Source organism: Mobula hypostoma, chromosome 21 (genome assembly GCF_963921235.1).
Source record: "Mobula hypostoma chromosome 21, sMobHyp1.1, whole genome shotgun sequence".
NCBI classification, from domain to species: Eukaryota; Metazoa; Chordata; class Chondrichthyes; order Myliobatiformes; family Myliobatidae; genus Mobula; species Mobula hypostoma.
In genome coordinates, this window is record NC_086117.1 from 53,448,450 (window position 1) to 53,466,454 (window position 18,005).

Genomic DNA, 18,005 nt, shown 5'->3' on the forward strand with positions numbered 1-18,005 from the left:
GAAGGAATCAGTACTTCATCACACTGTTACGGGAGTTCTCTCTCTATCAGGGAGACTCTCCATCTTGTGGAGGGTTCTTCCTTCCCCTTCAGACATCTCCACCTATTCTCCAAGTCCGGCTCTCCTCTTCAGAGTTTCGATGCTGAAGATTTTGTTCAGGAAGGTCGGTCGAGTTTGGGATGAAATCCCACTGGGGACCAGGATCCTGAGTCTCAGGAAGAGGTCTTTTGTCCCATCGCGGTGTTCCTGCAATCTGAATGTCACCATCGCGGGGATCAGTGAAATCTGCAGCCCAGAAGGAGACGTTTGAACACATCATGTCTACACCAGCCACCAGATCAGCAAACTGTCCTCCAGCAGTGGTGAATCTCTGGTCTCCACGTGACCAGAGTCTGAATCTGGTCAGGATGCTGCATCTCATTGTGATGTGTCCCACTGGTGTCAAGGTGACCTTGTGATGTCAGGGTTTGACCTCTCCCTGAGGGTCACCTATCCATACTTAGCAAAAGCCTTGGTCATTGGCTGGATTATAATGACGTGCTGGAGGTGATAGGAGTAACTGGTTTCCATGGTGACCCTGGGTCTTTGACCTTGGGAATGGTAGAGGTGGGATTGTTCATTCTCCCTGACCCCTTGTCCAGGTTAAGGGACATTCGGTGCTAAAATGGTGCTTGGGAACAAGGAATGTCTGAGACATTGCACAAAATATTCTAAATTATTCCCAGATTAAGTTAACCTCAAAGAATTGAGAAATAAAGTTGAATATTGTATGGAAAATATAAATTAATAATGAAAATGACGTTTTTGGGGGCTTCTTGTGAACACTGTCCCACTGTCAGTAGCCCCCAGGAAAACACAGTGAAGTTACTGATGAACTTCTGTGAACACGGACCCTCTCCCTGCTGACACGCTGAATACATTCTTACACTTGGGACCCCTTGTGAGCACAGTCACACTTCCGTGAACTTCCTGTGACCTCCATCCCACTCCTGGGATCCTGCCCTGAACACTCCGACTGTCCCACGAGGTGAACAGGTCTGTCTAAAGTGAACAGCCCTGACTAAAGGTTACCTTTGACCTTCTGCCTTCGTCATGGATACCTCCTCCCTTGGTGACAGGGATCAGGCTGTTCCATTTTCCACAGGGATGGGAGAAGAGCAGCAGAACAAACTGATGGACTGACGGTGAATCCGTCAGCAATCAAAGAGTTATACAGTGCAGACACAGGCCATTCGGCCCAACTGGTCTATGCTACCCAAGATGCCCCTCTACATTGTCCCTTTTGCCAACATTTGGCCCATAACCTTGTAAACCTTTCCAATCCGTGTACCGGTCCAACTGTCTTTTAAAAGTTGATATTGCACCTGCCTCAACCATTTCCTCTGGCAGCTCATTCAACATACGTACCACCCTGTATAAAATATTGACCCTCCAGTTTATATTGAATCATTCCCCTCACCTTAAGCTTATGCCCTCTAGTTCTTTATACCCCCAACCCTGGGGTAAATACCATGTCTATGCCCTGTATGATTTTATGTATTTCTCTAAGACCACATCTCATTCTGGAATCAAGCACCAGTCTGGCCCACCTTTCCTGGCAACTCGATCCCTTGTGTCCGAGGAACATTCTGGAAGAGCTGGAACTCTGACTTTGCAAAACTGTCGCCTGACACACTGACTATATCCAGCATGTTGTGCCACAGCGATCGGTGCCAGTTATCATCAATATCATCTCAACCAGGAAATTTGCAGATGTCACCAAAATTGGGGGTGTAGTGGACAGTGAGGAAGGCTATTCCGTGAAGGCTAATTTATTTTCCTTCTCAACCCCATCTCCAGCGGTCTCCGCATAACCTTTGACACCCTGACCAATCATTCCCAATAATCCTGCCAGATTTACAAACTCGCTCTCCGATCCACATTGATGAATACAGTATTGTGCAAAACAATTTCTCAAGCTTCACTTTGAATAAACCCTGTGACTTGTCCTCCACAGCTGTCTGTGGCAATGAATTCCACAGATTCACTATCCTCTGGTTGAAGAAATACCTCCTCATCTTTGTTCTAGATGGATGTCCTTCTAGTCTGAGGCAGTGCTCTCTGGTTCTCCACTATAGCAGACATCTTCTCCACATCCACTCTATCCTGACTTTTCAATATTCAATAGGTTTCAATGAGATCCCCCTTCAGTCTTCTGAACTCCAGCGAGCACAGGCTAAAAGCCATCAAATGCTTTTCCGCTTTGGGCCTGTTAAGGGCTCTATTTATAATAATAAAAAAATAAAGGCGAGGGTGAGGGCAAGGGGTGAGGAAGCCTCAGGTAGGAGAGTCTCAGTCACCCTGTGGTCTGTGCTGCCCCCTGCTGACCACCTGCCGCCACTGCAGCTGGAGGGGTTTCTCTGCCTCACGCCTGCCTTTCTGTAGCGCCCGTTATCGTCTCAGGGTTTGCTCACGTCCAGTGCGGTCACAATTGAGGGAAACACGACAGTGAATCCACGGACACCTCTGTGAGCTCGGGGAGGCGTCTGATTGAAGGAAAAGGCTCAAAATCTTTAACTGAAGAACGACATGCGAGAAAAGCAGAGATTCTAATGAATTTTTGGATTGGTCTTCAGTAGAGGACAGTTAAAACTTTCCAAGCATCATTGGAGAAGGGAGGGAGGATTTTCAAGCAATCTCCCCTCTGGTGAACAACATCCAGGGTACCCATGGGTCTAAAGACCGACCAGCAACCTCACAAACCCCTCTGCCGCTCCCCCATCTAATGGCCGTTGTCCCGCTCAGGTGACTACAGAGGCGGTGGATCAGTGGCTGTAAACCCCCAAATTTCTGCGGGTCCCCCGGCACTGGAAAACTCTTCAAGAGTGGAATCGGATAGGAAACGAGCAGTCAGTTATTCGGACACCGGTGGTCAGTGGGATCCCTGATTAAAGTGATTAAAGGCAGGGCATCGCCAGACAGACACAACATGAAGATATGAGCAACACTCACAACACCTGGAGGAACTCAGCAGGTCGGGCAGCTTCTGTGGAAAAGATCGGTCGATGTTTCGGTCCGGAACCCTTCGCCAGGACTGTAGAGGGAGGGGGCAGAGGTCCTATAAAGAAGGTGGGGGGAGGGTGGGAAGGAGAAGGCTGGTAGGTTCCAGATGAAAAACCAGTAAGGGGAAAGATAAAGGGGTGGGGGAGAGGAAGCAGGGAGGGGATAGGCAGGAAAGGTGAAGAAGGAATAGGGAAAAACACAATGGGTAGTAGAAGGAGGCGGAATCATGAGGGAGGTGATAGGCAGCTGGGGGAGGGAGCAGAGTGAAATAGGGATAGAGGAAGGGAGGGGAAGGGAATTACCGGAAGTTGGAGAATTCAATGTTCATGCCAAGGGGCTGGAGACTACCTAGACAGTATATGAGGTGTTGCTCCTCCAAGCTGAGTTTAGCCTCAACATGGCAGTAGAGGAGGCCATGTATGGACATATCGGAATGGGAGTGGGAAGCAGAGTTGAAGTGGGTGGCTACCAGGAGGTCCTGTCTGTTGTGGCGGACGGAGTGGAGGTGCTTGACGAAGTGGTCCCCCAATCTGCGTCGGGTTTCACTGATGTAGAGGAGGCCGCACCGAGAGCACCGGATGCAATAGATGACCCCAACAGACTCACAGGTGAAGTGTTGCCTCACCTGGAAGTACTGTTTGGGGCCCTGAATGGTGGCAAGAGAGGAGGTGTAGGGACAGCTGTAGCACTTACGCTTACAGGGGTAAGTGCCGGATGGGAGATCTGTGGGGAGGGACGTGTGGATCAGGGAGTCGCGGAGGGACCGATGCCATCATGAATTCTCTTGCCACCATTCAGGGCCCCAAACAGTCCTTCCAGGTGAGGCAACACTTCACTTGTGAGTCTGTCGGGGTCATCTATTGCATCCGGTGCTCCCGGTGCGGCCTCCTCTGCATCGGTGAAACCCGATGCAGATTGGGGGACCGCTTCATCGAGCACCTCCACCCCGTCCGCCACAACAGACAGGATCTCCTGGTAGCCACCCACTTCAACTCTGCTTCCCACTCCCATTCAGATATGTCCATACATGGCCTCCCCTACTGTCATGATGAGGCTAACCTCAGGGTGGAGGAGCAACACCTCATATACTGTCTAGGTAGTCTCCAGCCCCTTGGTATGAACATAGAATTCTCCAACTTCTGGTAATTCCCTCCCCCTCCCTTCCCCTATCCCTATTTCACTCTGCCCCCCTCCCCCAGCTGCCTATCACCTCCCTCATGGTTCTGCCTCCTTCTACTACCCATTGTGTTTTCCCCTATTCCTTCTTCACCTTTCCTGCCTATCCCCTCCCTGCCTCCCCTCCCCCACCCCTTGATTTTTCCCCTTACTGGTTTTTCACCTGGAACCTACCAGCCTTCTCCTCCCCACCCTCCCCCACCTTCTTTATAGGGCCTCTGCCCCTTCCCTCTACAGTCCTGACGAAGGGTTCCGGCCCGAAACGTTGACTGATCGTTTCCACGGATGCTGCCCGACCTGCTGAGTTCCTCCAGCGTGTTGTGACTGTTGCTTTGACCCCAGCATCTGCAGATTATTTTGTGTTTATGAAGATATGAGACAGCTCCTGAGCCAGTAATAAACTGGGTGTCGTTAATCGTGATTCACATCACTGCCTGGTACGGAAACTGCACAGCGGCGGACAGACCAGCTCTACAATGGGAAGTCAAAACTGACCAATGCATCATCGGCAGCAGCCTGCCCATCATCAAGAACATAGATACAGAAAGGTGCTGAAAAGGGCCAGGAACATCATGAAGGAACCCACCCACCCTGCTCATGGACTGTTTGTCCCATTCCCATCAGGGAGGAGGCTACATTCCATCCACACCAGGACCACCAGACTCAAAAACAGTTCCCTTCCCCAAGCAGTGAGGCTGATCAACACCTCCACCCACTAACCCACCCCTCCACACCCCCAACCACCACTACTTTATCATTTCCTGTAGAGTCACCTTCTGTACAGACACTCCTGTGCCCAGTGTCACTTTCTGGACTTACAATCAATCTATGTATGTAAGCTGTCTTATGCATTTATAGTCATTATGTTTTTATTATTATTATGTTCTTTATCTCATTGTGTTTTCTTATACTTCATCAGACCCCTAGTAACAATTATTTCATTCTTCTTTACAATTATGTACTGGAAAATGACATTAAACAATCTTGAATCTTGAATCAGGACAACACACAAAGTACATAGTCGACTTTTCGGGCTGAGACCCTTTACCGATGCTCATGAAGGGTCTGGGCCCGAAATGTCGACTGTCTATTCGTTTCCATAGACGCTGTCTAACCCTCTGAGTTCATCCAGCATTTTGTGAGAGTTGCTCTGGATTTCAGAAAGTTGTAAACTCAGCTGGCTCCATCATGGGCACTAACCTCCCCAACATCGAGGACACCTTCAAACGATGATGCCTTAAAAAGGTGGCGTCCAATATTAAGGACCCCCACCACCCAGGACATGCCCTGTTCTCATTGCTACCATCAGGGAGGGAGGTACAGGAGCCGGAAGACACACACTCGATGATTCAGGAACAGCTTCTTCCCCTCTGCCATCCGGTATATGAATGGACATTGACACCACATACACTATCTCAATATTTAAAAAAATTATATATATATGTTGTGGGTGGCACGGCAGTGTAGCTGTCAGCACAACGCTTTACAGTACAGGCGACCCGGGTTCAACTCCCACCACTGCCTGTCAGCAGTTTGTACATTCTCCCCTTGAACTGTGTGGGTGCTCCAGGTGCTCCAGATTCCTCCCTCAGTCCAATGAGGGTTGTGCAGTCCCATGAGGGTTGTCCAGATGTGCTGGTTGGAAGATTAATTAGTCCCATGATTAGGTTCAGATTAAACGTGGGGATTGCTGGATAGTGCAGTTCAAAGGGCTGGGAGGGCCTATCTGTGCTTTTAAAGGCATCCGTTGGTCTTGCGGACCAGATCCAGACCATGGATCTGCGCCTGGAAAGTCATCACTCCCCAGGACACAGGCCTGGGTAAGGTTGCATGCAAGACCAGCAGTTGCCCATGCTGCAAGTCTCCCCTCTCCACAACACCAATGTTGTCCAAGGGAAGGGCATTAGGACCCATACAGCTTGGCACCAGTGTCGTCGCAGAGCAATGTGTGATTAAGTGCCTTGCTCAAGGATACAACACGTTGCCTCGGCTGGGGCTCGAACTCACGACCTTCAGGTCACTAGTCCAATGCCTTAACCACTTGGCCACGTGCTATCTCAATAAATAAATATATAAATGAATTTTGTGTGTGTGTGTGTGTGTGTGTGCATGTATGTGTATATACACAAACACACACGTGTATATGTATAACTATATATTTCTATCTTCTTGTAATATATTGACTACAACTCTGCCTTTAATACCATCATTCCAAATAAACTGATTCCTAAGCTCCGGAACCTGGGCCTTAGTACTCAGATCTGCAGCTGGATCTTCAACATCCTCATAGACAGGACCCAGGCTGTAAAAATAGGGGACAAGCTCTCCTCTACAATCACTCTGAGCACCGGTGCCCCACAAGGCTGTGTACGCAGCCCCCTGCTGTACTCACTGTACACACATGATTGTGTAGCCAAGTTTCCATCAAACTCAATATATAAGTTTGCTGATGTCACAACAATTGTAGGCCATATCTCAGGTAATGATGAGTTTGAGTACAGAGAGGAAATTAAGAACTTGGTGGCATGGTGCGAAGACAATAACCTATCCCTCAACGTCAGCAAGATGAAGGAATTGGTTGTTGACTTCAGAAGGAGTAGCGGACCGCGTGACCCAATTTACATCTGTGGTGCGCAAGTGGAACAGGTCAAGAGCTTTAAGTTCCTCGGGGTCAATATCACAAATGACCTGACTTGGTCCAACCAAGCAGAGTTCACTGCCAAGAAGGCCCACCAGCGCCTTTACTTCCTGAGAAAACTAAAGAAATTTGGCCCGTCCCCTAAAACCCTCACTAATTTTTATACGTGCACCGTAGAAAGCATTCTTCTAGGGTGCATCACAACCTGGTATGGAAGTTGTCCTGTCCAAGACCAGAAGAAGCTCCAGAAGATCGTGAACACAGCGCAGCACATCACACAAACCAATCTTCCATCCTTGGACTCACTTTACACCGCACGCTGTCGGAGCAGTGCTGCCAGGATAATCAAGGACACGACCCACCCAGCCAACACACTTTTCGTCCCTCTTTCCTCCAGGAGAAGGCTCAGGAGCTTGAAGACTCGTACGGCCAGATTTGGGAACAGCTTCTTTCCAACTGTGATAAGACTGCTGAACGGATCCTGACCCGGATCTGGGCCGTACCCTCCAAATATCCGGACCTGCCTCTCGGTTTTTTTGCACTACCTTACTTTCCATTTTTCTATTTTCTATTTATGATTTATAATTTAAATTTTTAATATTTACTAACTTTTACTATTTTTAATATTTTTAATATTTAATATTTGTAATCTAGGAAGTGGGAAGCGCAGAATGAAATATCGCTGTGATGATTGTACGTTCTAGTACCAATTGTTTGGCGACAATAAAGTATAAAGTTTACGTTTTTGTATTGCAATTCTGCCTCATGACAACAAACTTCAGGACATAAGCTGGTGACTCTCAACCTGATTTTGGTTCTGATGTTGAACCACATCTGGATGAGTGGTGAGTTGGGAACAGCTGTAAGCTGAGATCCAGCTGTGGCTCCAGTCTCTCGCAGGTACCGGGACCGTGCCATGTGGGGATGTTTATATGGCTGAGGAGGGCTGTTTACCTCCATCCTCATCGAGCGAGGCAGCTGCTGTTTTCTCCGGGACACAGTTGCCGGGAGACTGGGGTGTTCCCCGAGGAGGCACGGATCAAACCAGCATGGTTTACTGGGTACTGCTGGGGAAGTGTCCTCCCTGGAGACGATAACGGATCGGTGGCTCTGACTCTCAGCAGAATCAGGGTTCATATCGCCGGCATGTGGCATGAAATTCATTGTTTTGCAGCAGTAGCAGTGCTTTGCAATATATAAGAACAGAAATTGTAAGTTACAGAAAGAAATAGAGCACTGTGCAAAAGTTTTAGACATATATATATGGCGAGGGTGCCTAAGACTTTTGCACAGTTCTGTAGTAATTTTATGTATTGCACTGTGCTGCTTCCACAAACAAAAAAAAACAAATTTCATAACGTATGTGAGTGATGATAAAGCTGATTCTGATATGGGTCTCTTTAGTGGACTGAGAGTGGGAAGGGGGCAGAGAGAGGGGAATCGTGGTCGGGAAAGGGGGAAGGGAGAGGGCAGGGAGAGGGGAATCGTGGTCAGGAAAGGGGGAAGGGAGAGGGCAGGGAGAGGGGAATCGTGGTCAGGAAAGGGGGAAGGAAGAGGGCAGGGAGAGGGGAATCGTGGTCAGGAAAGGGGGAAGGAAGAGGGCAGGGAGTGGGGAATCGTGGTCGGGAAAGGGGGAAGGGAGAGGACAGGGAGAGGGGAATCGTGGTCGGGAAAGGGGGAAGGGAGAGGGCAGGGAGTGGGGAATCGTGGTCGGGAAAGGGGGAAGGGAGAGGGCAGGGAGAGGGGAATCGTGGTCGGGAAAGGGGGAAGGGAGAGGGCAGGGAGAGGGGAATCGTGGTCGGGAAAGGGGGAAGGGAGAGGGCAGGGAGAGGGGAATCGTGGTCGGGAAAGGGGGAAGGGAGAGGGCAGGGAGAGGGGAATCGTGGTCGGGAAAGGGGGAAGGGAGAGGGCAGGGAGTGGGGAATCGTGGTCGGGAAAGGGGGAAGGGAGAGGGCAGGGAGAGGGGAATCGTGGTCGGGAAAGGGGGAAGGGAGAGAGCAGGGAGAGGGGAATCGTGGTCGGGAAAGGGGGAAGGGAGAGGGCAGGGAGTGGGAAGATCAAATGGCCTTGCCTGATGTCCCAGGGCTGGGTGTGTCTGGACCCACAACCCCACCCTGCCACCCTGGCACTCCTTCTCTGCCACCCGTTCCACACCCCTCCTGTGGCACTCCACCCTCGCCATTCCCAACACCCTTTGCTCCCGCCAGATTTACAAACTCGCTCTCCATTCCACGTTGACAAATACAGTAAGACACCCTCACTATATACTTGTGCCTAAAGCTCTTGCACAGTACTGTGCCAAGTCTCCCCAAGCGCCCAGTGAAACTGTATATGGTGACGTATGTGTACTTTGATAATGAATTTACTTTGAACCAGGTGCCTGTGATACAGCTGCATGGAAGCATTTCATTGTACCCTAAGCACAAGTGAACATCTACATATAATGATGAACTCATTCTGGACCATAAAACATAGGAGCAGAATATGGCCATTCAGCCCATCAAGTCTGCTCCATTGCTGATCTACTTCCCTCTCAGCCCCATTCTCCTGCCTCCTCACACCCTGACTAATCAAGATCTGCCTTAAATATACCCATGCCAGGATCTATTCATTCTTGAAAGGTCATTACTAATGCCTCCACAATCTCTTCAGCCACTTTGTTCAGAACCAAACTGTGCATATCGTCTGGTCCAGGTGTCTTACCTACCTTCAGAGCTTCCAGTTTCCCATGAACCTTCTCCCTAGTAATGGCAACTAAACCCACTCTGATCCCTGACACACTTGAACTTCTGGTGTACTGCTATGCTAGTGACTTCAACAGTGATGACTGATGTAAAATACTTGTTCAGTTTGTCTGCCATTCCTTGTCCCCCATTCCTACCTCTCCAGTTCAATTTTTCAGTGGCCTGGTCTTCTCTCACCTCTCTTTTACTCTTTTTATATCTGAAAATATTTTGGTATCCTCTTTGATATTATTGTCTAATGACCCAGCACCTGTCTCCAAGTTTCTCTGTGTTGTTACAATAGTTTAATTGGATTTGGATATTGAGTTTATATTAATGCTCGCATTTCATGATTAGCAAAACAGTAAATGTCATATTTATAAGAGAGTTAAAAACAGTCACTAGTTTCTTCTGGAATCTTCTTTTAAAACAACCGTGCAGTCTTTAAAACCTAACGTATATACACATTTAAACATTTAATCTGACTACAACAGGTATTGCAAGATGAGTGATATTTTCTCCTAATCTAAAGCTGAGGGTCTAACAAGCTGTTACTGCACAAGGAATCTATCATAATGGCTTTTCCTTCAATCTGTGTCATCACGAACTGAGCAGAATTTATGAAATACAATTATTCCTGACACTTGTTCGAGTTTTCCCCATACAAAGTGCAACGATGCCTTGCTGCCACAGGAGGGGATGCCCATTCAAATCAAAAGACTCAACAATCAGTAACAGTCTCAGCTCCCACCGTCAACTCTTCCTGCAGAATCCATCCGGCACATCACCGAGAGTCCCCGGGCAAAAAGATATTTCAGTTCAGCACGTTGTGTTGTGAGCCCAGGTTACAGGTGAGGCTGCCGCTGTTGGAAATTGCTCTTTTGGAGAAACAGCAGATTAGTTTTTCTCAAGCTCTGCCAAAGTTGCAGGTTTAAATTGATATGACTTGGTAGAGATGGACAAGGTGATAAGCAGAGTGAGAGAACAGCCAGAGACCTTTTCAAGAATGGCTAATACAAGGGAACGTAACTTTAAGATGATTGGAGGAAAGTATAGGGTGGAGGCAGCAGTAAGTTTTTTACACAGAGAATTGTAGGTGAATAGAAAACCCTGCCAGGGGTGGTGGTAGAGGCAGATACATTAGGGACGTTTAAGAGGCTCTAATGCACATGGATGATAGAAACATCGAGGGCTGTGTAGGAGGGACGGGTTAGATTGATCTTACAGTAGGTTAAAAGGTTGGCACAACACTGTGAATTGAAGGGCCTGTACTGTGCTGTAATTTTCAATGTTGTAACATAGAGCTATCATTTGTGATAGAAAGGTCAGGAGATCAGGGGCACGACTTGTGGAGTGCTCACTACTCTGGGTGATGTGTATGCAAGGTAGAATCTCACATTCCTGATGTAATAATCTGCAGCTCAGACATGGAGCTGTCGGTGATGCCAGTCAGGCTCACCATTCCCGGCATCCGCAGATCTCCGCACGTACGGTGTTCAGCTGCGTTGGTCAGCATCGGACCGGTCCTGTCCTGTCCTGTCCTGTCCCTGAACCGGACGGCCACAGCTTCCAACAGCTTCAGAGACTCAGTCGCTTGTTCATTTCTGCCAGTTCATCACCAAGGATTTCCATTTCCAGTACACAAGTGTAAAGGAAAACAAAATCATTGTTACTCCGGATTCGATGCAGCACAAAAAAAACTCACAATAAGATAAAGAACACAATAATAATTATAAAAACACAATAAATATAAATCCATAAGAGCTTATATACATAGATTGATTGTATGCCCATAAAGTGACACTGGGCACAGGAGTGTCTGTACAGAAGGTGACTGACAGGAAATGATAAGAAGTGGTGGTTGGGGGTGTGGAGGGGTGGGTCAGTGGGTGATTGGGGGTGTGGAGGGGTGGGTCAGTGGGTGATTGGGGGTGTGGAGTGGTGGGTCAGTGGGTGATTGGGGGTGTGGAGGGGTGGGTCAGTGGGTGATTGGGGGTGTGGAGGGGTGGGTCAGTGGGTGATTGGGTGTGTGGAGGGGTGGGTCAGTGGGTGATTGGGGGTGTGGAGGGGTGGGTCAGTGGGTGATTGGGGGGTGTGGAGGGGTGGGTCAGTGGGTGATTGGGGGTGTGGAGGGGTGGGTCAGTGGGTGATTGGGGGTGTGTGGAGGGGTGGGTCAGTGGGTGATTGGGGGTGTGGAGTGGTGGGTCAGTGGGTGATTGGGGGTGTGGAGGGGTGGGTCAGTGGGTGATTGGGTGTGTGGAGGGGTGGGTCAGTGGGTGATTGGGGGTGTGGAGGGGTGGGTCAGTGGGTGATTGGGGGTGTGGAGGGGTGGGTCAGTGGGTGATTGGGGTTGTGGAGGGGTGGGTCAGTGGGTGATTGGGGGTGTGGAGGGGTGGGTCAGTGGGTGATTGGGGGTGTGGAGGGGTGGGTCAGTGGGTGATTGGGGTTGTGGAGGGGTGGGTCAGTGGGTGATTGGGTGTGTGGAGGGGTGGGTCAGTGGGTGATTGGGTGTGTGGAGGGGTGGGTCAGTGGGTGATTGGGGGTGTGGAGGGGTGGGTCAGTGGGTGATTGGGGGTGTGTGAAGGGGTGGGTCAGTGGGTGATTGGGGGTGTGGAGGGGTGGGTCAGTGGGTGATTGCGGGTGTGGAGGGGTGGGTCAGTGGGTGATTGCGGGTGTAGAGGGGTGGGTCAGTGGGTGATTGGGGGTGTGGAGGGGTGGGTCAGTGGGTGATTGGGGGTGTGGAGAGGTGGGTCAGTGGGTGATTGGGGGTGTGGAGGGGTGGGTCAGTGGGTGGTTGGGGGTGTGGAGGGGTGGGTCAGTGGGTGGTTGGGGGTGTGGAGGGGTGGGTCAGTGGGTGATTGGGGGTGTGTGGAGGGGTGGGTCAGTGGGTGATTGGGGGTGTGGAGGGGTGGATCAGTGGGTGATTGGGGGTGTGGAGGGGTGGGTCAGTGGGTGATTGGGGGTGTGGAGGGGTGGGTCAGTGGGTGATTGGGGGTGTGGAGGGGTGGGTCAGTGGGTGATTGGGGGTGTGGAGGGGTGGGTCAGTGGGTGATTGGGGGTGTGTGGAGGGGTGGGTCAGTGGGTGATTGGGGGTGTGGAGGGGTGGGTCAGTGGGTGATTGGGGGTGTGGAGGGGTGGGTCAGTGGGTGATTGGGGGTGTGGAGAGGTGGGTCAGTGGGTGGTTGGGGTTGTGGAGGGGTGGATCAGTGGGTGGTTGGGGGTGTGGAGGGGTGGGTCAGTGGGTGATTGGGGGGGTGTGGAGGGGTGGATCAGTGGGTGGTTGGGGGTGTGTGGAGGGGTGGGTCAGTGGGTGGTTGGGGGTGTGGAGGGGTGGGTCAGTGGGTGATTGGGGGTGTGGAGGGGTGGGTCAGTGGGTGATTGGGGGTGTGTGGAGCGGTGGGTCAGTCGGTGATTGAGGGTGCGGAGGGGTGGGTCAGTGGGTGATTGGGGGTGTGGAGGGGTGGGTCAGTGGGTGATTGGGGGTGTGTGGAGGGGTGGGTCGGTAGGTGATCGGGGGTGTGGAGGGGTGGGTCAGTGGGTGATCGGGGGCGTGGAGGGGTGGGTCAGTGGGTGATTGGGGGTGTGGAGGGATGGGCCAGTGGGTGATTAGGGGTGTGGAGGGGTGGATCAGTGGGTGGTTGGGGGTGTGGAGGGGTGGATCAGTGGGTGATTGGGGGTGTGGAGGGGTGGGTCAGTGGGTGATTGGGGGTGTGGAGGGGTGGATCAGTGGGTGGTTGGGGGTGTGGAGGGGTGGATCAGTGGGTGATTGGGGGTGTGGAGGGGTGGGTCAGTGGGTGATTGGGGGTGTGGAGGGGTGGGTCAGTGGGTGATTGGGGGTGTGGAGGGGTGGGTCAGTGGGTGATTGGGGGTGTGGAGGGGTGGGTCAGTGGGTGATTGAGGGTGTGGAGGGGTGGGTCAGTGGGTGATTGGGGGTGTGGAGGGGTGGGTCAGTGGGTGATTGGGGGTGTGGAGGGGTGGGTCAGTGGGTGATTGGGGGTGTGGAGGGGTGGGTCAGTGGGTGATTGGGGGTGTGTGGAGGGGTGGGTCAGTGGGTGATTGGGGGTGTGTGGAGGGGTGGGTCAGTGGGTGATTGGGGGTGTGGAGGGGTGGGTCAGTGGGTGGTTGGGGGTGTGGAGGGGTGGGTTAGCGGGTGGAGGTGTTGATCAGCCTCACTGCTTGGGAAAATTCACTGCTTTTGAGTCTGGTGGTCCTGGCGTGGACTGCTATCTTCTGGCAGTACGAGAGTTAAAATATTCCGCTGACAATCCATCTTCTGCACTGAATTGCTGGATGCTCAGAGAACAGGTCCTTCATACCAGGAGCTCTCCACTATTGATCTGCTTTATACAGAAAGAGGGCCTCTTGTACAGATGAATGTTGATTCAAGCAGCAAACAACGTTCGGGCAAGGTGACTTCATGGGCTTTCAGTATTAAATGCTGGTAGCTCAGGGTTGTCTATGAAATACTAATTGTTGCACTTCTTCTTAAACCCATCATTCCTACTGGGGACAGGCTGCCATTAGCAGCTCATCAGAGTCCTCTGTTCTGGGCCAGTCTTTCAAAAGCGTAGCCCCTTGAAGATCCTTCCTCTCCCAGGGAGGAGGCCCTTGGAGCTTCTGTTGGTGTTTCTGTAGTGCTGGGTTCTAACAGGATAGGGCTGCCAGCCCCATGGCCAACCCTCCACCTTTTGCAGCCGGGTTTGTGACCCTCCGTAACTTGCGGGGTTAATCGTTTCGCTGCCCAGTATGACTCCGGGTCACTCATGCAGCCTGCAGCTCCAACGCAGCTCTCTGGTCACTAATGCAGCTCCTGCAGCTCCGGTGCAGCTCTCGCTGAGCAGCAATGCAGCCCGCAGCAGCTTGCCAACCCCTGGCGTACAAGATGAGCTTCCCTCAGGCTGTGAGAAGCAGAAAGGTCAGGAGGTTCAAAGTACATTTATTATCCAAGAATGTATAAATCATACAGCCTTGAGATTTGTCTGCTTACAGAAACCTGAAAGAAACCATTAAAACCAAAGAATTCTGTCAAGCACCCAATGTGCAGAGAGGAAAAAAAACAAATCATGCAAGCAATAAACACAAGCAGATATGTTCTGAAGTGGCCCGGAGAGAGAGTCCGTCCACTGACCCATAGTTCAGCACGGAGCTGAGTAAACAGCACAGAGCAGCGATCTGAAGCGGCCCATCCCTAGCCACGGGCCCTGACACCCTGACCCAGTCAGGCCCAGTGCAGCGTGCAGTCCAGTCATCCATGCCACAGGAACAGTAGGCCATTCGAAAGGTCTCGATCAGCAGGTCTCTCACTGGCCTACCAGAGCAGGTGGGTGCCTGGCCTGAACCTCTTCGGTCTCTGTATGGCCCGTGTCCTGGAGCCTTGGTCACCTGCTCAGTCCCTAATCTTCAATCCCATCCTGGCCCAACATATTGCTGCAATCACAAAGGGGGCATGCCAGCAGGAGCTTAGGAGATTTAATATGTTACCAAAGATTCTTAGCAAATGTCTACAGAAGTACCATGAAGAGCCTTCCCATCCACAGTAGACATTCTGACCGTCTGCTATAGAGGATCTGGTGCACAGGATTGGTAAAAAGCTTCAGAAAGTTGTAAACACAGCCAGCTCCATCAAGGGCACTAGAATCCCCACCATCAAGAACCTTTCCAAAACCCAATTCCAGAGGATCTGTCACGACAGAGACAACATACCCTTTTCTCATTACTACCATCAGAGAGGAGGGAGACACACTCTCAATGTTTTAGGGACAGATTTCTCCCCTCCACCATCAGCTTTCTGAATAACCCACGAACATAGCTTCACGATTTTGCTCTCTTTTTGCACTATTTTTACAGATTCTTATTGTAATTTATGTTATTTTTAATGTAATGCTCTGTCTTGCTGCTGCAGAACAACAGATTTCATGACATATGTCAGTAATAATGAGCCTGATTCTGAAAATATTCCCACGGGATCTCCTTCCTCTTCCCATTTGTGACATTTACCGGAAACGTTGCAGACAAAGGACCCGAAGTATTGTGGAGGATCCCGACCGCCCATCCCACAATCTCTCTGACCCACCACTACCAGGAAGGAGGTACAGGAGCATCAGGACTAGGACTGCCAGGCTGTGAGACTAATGAATACCCTGCCACCACTGAGGTCTCGTCACCGGGACAGCGAGCTATTTGCTTTTTACTGGTTACCTGTGCTGCACAGTTCATATGCATTTTGAATTATATTTTATTAACTCACTGTATTTGTGGTAATATTTTGTTTTATGTGCTGTGTGTGATCTATGTTTTGTGGGTGCACTGCAGTCTGGAGGAACATTATTTCATTTGGTTGTATATATGTACAGTCAGGTGAGGATAAACTTGAACTTGGGATCGTTGAGGGCAGTAGACAGAGTTTGTCTGAGCATCTTACCTACAGGAGAGCAGTACTGAGAGAGCAATCACACACTGTACAGTGGAGGGAGTTCTGTACTGTCCATCTGACAACTAAGATTAGATCTCAATCTACACACTAACTCTAACCCTAACGTAGCAAATTGGGAGGTCTTCCTTCATCTAGGATGGTTAACCAAGCTCCTCGAGTGAGTACAGGAGGTCCCATGACTCCATTTCAAAGATTAGGAGAGGAACAGTTGTCGTGACCTGGTCAGCGCTATCCCCTCTAACATCATGCCTCTTGGTTCAGCACAAGACTGAGTAAACCTCGTGGAACAGCCAAAACATCATCTCTACAGCGGCCTGACCCAAAGCTGTGACCAACACCAATATTCCCTGTGGCCTTGTGTGACTACCACCCAACAATCTCAATTTTCATTGGTGGTCCCATTAATTCACCTAGTCACAGGTCCCCCGGTCCTTTTCCTGCACTCCCCACCCAACGGGCTTTATACTTCAATGGCTTAATTGTTGAGTGCTCTCTGCTCTAACGCAGCCTCTCCTCTCGCCTGAGAGCAGATCAGCTGCTGAGTTCTTCCAGCACTATTCACCTCTACCTGCTTTAGAACAAAAAACAGCACAGCACATTCCAGTCCCTTTGGCTCATGATGTTGTACCGACTCTATAACCTACTCCAAGATCAATCTAACCCTTCCCTTCCACATAGCCCACCATTTTTCAATCGTTCTTATCTAAGAATCTCTTAAATGTCCCTGATGTATCTGTCTCTAGTATCTCCACTCTCTGCGTAAAAAGTTACCTCTAACATACCCCCATACTTTCCTCCCATCACCTTAAAATTATTGTCATTGCTTTCATTATGTGCCATGTTGTATGACGATCACAGTCTTCCATGTGAGGCACCTGTCAAAGACCTTCTGAAAAACACCCACTGATTCTCCTTTCATCATCATCATTATGTTCAGTGTCGTATGAAGTGGGTGATCATGGTCTTTCCATGATCATGATTGTTCTTGGCAAATGTTTCTACAGGAGTGGTTTGCCATTGCCTTCTGGGCAGTGTCTTTACAAGACGGGTGACCCCAGCCCTTATCAATACTCTTCAGAGATTGTCTGCCTGGTGTCAGATCACCAGGACTTGTGATTTGCACCGGCTGCTCAAATGACCGTCCACCACCTGCTCCCATGGCTTCACATCAGGGGAGGCTAAGCTGGTGCTACTCCTTGCCCAGGGTGACCTGCAGGCTAGTAGAGGGAAGGAGCACCTTACACCTCCTTTGGCAGAGATGTATCTCCACCCTCCCTCCCACATAAAATTATGCCCCCTCGAATTTTGCATTTCAGCCCTGGGGAGAAAAGCACTGGTTATCCAGTCTATCTTTACCTCTTATTTTGTACATCTCCACCAAGTCACCTCTCATCCTTCTTCCCTCAACGACAAAAGCCGTAGCTCGCTCAGCCTTTACTCCCAAAGTACTGCACAGAATCAAGCCTTCCAGCCCACCTACTCCATGCTAACCACCACCCCCAGCAGGTTTTGGGGATAATTTTTGGGTGCAGCAGCCAATGTCCCACTGATTGTGGGTGCCACAGTAGCATAGCAGTTAGTGCGACGCATTACCGCTCAGCGTGTCGGAGTTTGAAGTTCAATCCCAACTTCCTCTGTAAGGAGTTGGTACGCCCACGTGGGTTTCCTCCGGGTGATCTGGTTTCCTCCTACAGTCCAAAGATGTAGCAGTCAGTAGGTTAATTGGTCTTTGTAAATTGTCCCACGATGAGGCTGGGGTTAAATTGATGGGTTGCTCGGTGGCACGACTCGAAGGGCTGGAAGGGCCTGATCCACTCTGTATTGCTAATTAAAGATGTTCGCTTTCCCTGGCATCTGATTAACGCAGACCCACCATCCAAGGCTTGGGTGCGTGCAGTCAGGAGGGTGCTGAGCTTGTTTCTATGGTTACGGTTTTCAGTGAATCATCGAAAAAATCGCTGCTTCAATCCACACCTGCCCCCGTGACACTGCG